Source organism: Echinops telfairi, unplaced genomic scaffold (assembly GCF_000313985.2).
Source record: "Echinops telfairi isolate 266 unplaced genomic scaffold, ASM31398v2 ScPeMD7_2565;HRSCAF=3150, whole genome shotgun sequence".
NCBI classification, from domain to species: domain Eukaryota; kingdom Metazoa; phylum Chordata; class Mammalia; order Afrosoricida; family Tenrecidae; genus Echinops; species Echinops telfairi.
In genome coordinates this window covers 4,560,522-4,562,701 of record NW_022106463.1, presented here as the reverse complement: position 1 = coordinate 4,562,701, position 2,180 = coordinate 4,560,522, and positions in this window count along the sequence as shown.

Genomic DNA, 2,180 nt, shown 5'->3' with positions numbered 1-2,180 from the left:
GGTTATCTTGTTTTTAAAAAGCAAAACCAGGCCCAGTACCCAAGTCAGCTCTGACGCCGGGCAAGCCCAACGGACCAGGGTCACACTGCTGCTTTGGGTGTCCGAAACTGTCGGTCTCTGAACGGAGCAGACAGCCTCACCTTTGCCCTGCACAGCAGTTGGTGGGTGTGAACCGGCCATCTCGAGGTTAACCGTCCAGCACGTACCCCACTGCGCCAGATCATGGTCCTCCACACACCCAAATGGAAGACTGCATCACTTTAATCTCTCTCTACACAAACACAAACCATCTCTCTGAATTCACTCCCCTCTGAATGAGCTTCTCCCCTCTGCCTTCTACAAATTCCCCAGGACTTATCTGGAGTCTCTGCTTCCCGTTTCTGCCCCGGGGGTCTCTCCCGAGCCCACTCTGCCAGGCCCCCTTCACCACAACTACACGACTGCGGTCCTCAAGGTCGTCTCTCACATTGACAAAGGAAGCAGGAAGCCTCATCTTGGCAGGCCTCCCCAGTCCTGGTACAGAGGAACGCGCCCTCCTTCCCAAACATGCCCTGCACTTGGCCTCGGAGCAGCCTCTCTGGTTCTCGGCTGGCTTCATCGGCCTGGCCCTCCATCGTGAGGCTGTCCCCCGACCTCCCTGATCTCAGTGCTGGCGTGTGAACCCCAGGCTCCGTCCTCCAGCCCTTCCTTCTCCTGGCTACATGCATCCACACTGACAATCGGCCCTGGCATCCAATTTGTAAATCGGGATGGCAACGGCAAAACATGGCAATAGGTAAGGGGTCTTCTAAGCCGGGCCACACATACCCTGGAATGCATGGTCCTGGCCCGGACTGCTCCTCAAGCTACCTCCCCACTAAACATCCCTGCTGGTGCTAGTAGGCAGCTCAGATGAACGTGTTCATAGCCCAGTTCCCAACAATGCCTCACTCCCCCACCCCCAAATGGGTCCAGTTCTTTCAACAGCTGTCCCCACCTCGGTACATGGGACAGTCGGCCAGGTCCCTGGGAGGCACCCCAGACTCTCCTCTTTTTAATTCTCTCCTCACGTAAATCATAAGCAAAAAACATCCCACAGTATGCCCGCTCCGCCCTTCCCCGGAACTAGACAAGCCCCCACTGGTCTCACCTAGGTTGCGGCAATGGCGAGCCTTCTCCCGTCTGTCCCCAAGCCTGTGGCCTCAGCACTACCTTCTCAAAGTGACTCGGGAAGGCACCCCTTGCCCTGCCCAAGTTGGAGCGACATGCACCATTGCCCAAGAAGCTAGCTTTCCTCTCACAGGACTCAACTATAGAGAAATGAAAGTCGGCCATTTTTAGGGGCTCATTTTTCTCGAGCCCCAAGGAACGCAAGGGTAACACGCTTTCCAGCGCCAAACTGGATCTCTCCCAGCACCAAGGTTGCAGAGAAGGTAAACCCTGTTTGACAGGCCCCTTTCTGTAGACATAGAAATGTATTATACACACATATATACATCTATGTCTCTCTCTATCCACCAAGCTATCCATCGATCTGAAATGAGCAGGAGAAAGAGGACGCTTTCTACTCCTGGAAGAGTTACAATCGCTGAGACCCAAGGGGGCAGCTCTGCCCTGTCCTATAGTGTCCCTGTGAGTTGGAATCGACTCAGTGGCAGTGAGTTTTTGTCTGTTTTTAATAGGAAACCGATTTGTCTTCTAAAACACATACACAGCTCGCTGGGCCGATTTCCGGTTCTAAATGCCCTCCCAAGTTATATAATGGAAATAAGCAAAACCCAGGCTCCTGGACCTCAGACCCAGGACCCTGGACTTGAGTCCTCCCGAGACCCTCACTCCGGCGCCTGCACGCAGCGGGTGTCTGGGCCGTGTTTCCCCACGGCGTTTTGGGAGGCTGCGCGCGAGGTCGTGAGCTAGGGCGTCCCTGCTGGGGGTGCGGGAGGGACAAGGGCCCCCAGGGGACAAGCGCACTAGTGTGACCCTGGGTTCCCTTTGAGCTCTGCAGCAAACCGCGCACCGGGGGAGCCAATCAACCCAAATCGGCGAGGGGGTCCCGGCAACGATCAGAGAGAGGGTGGTCGCTGCGGTGGTGCAGCCAGGGACAAGGACGCGCGAGGGTCGTCTCCACTCGCGCCACCAGCGCGCAGCGGGCGGGTGGGCGGAGATGCGCGCGCGCAGACACGTCCCGCGCGCGCACACAC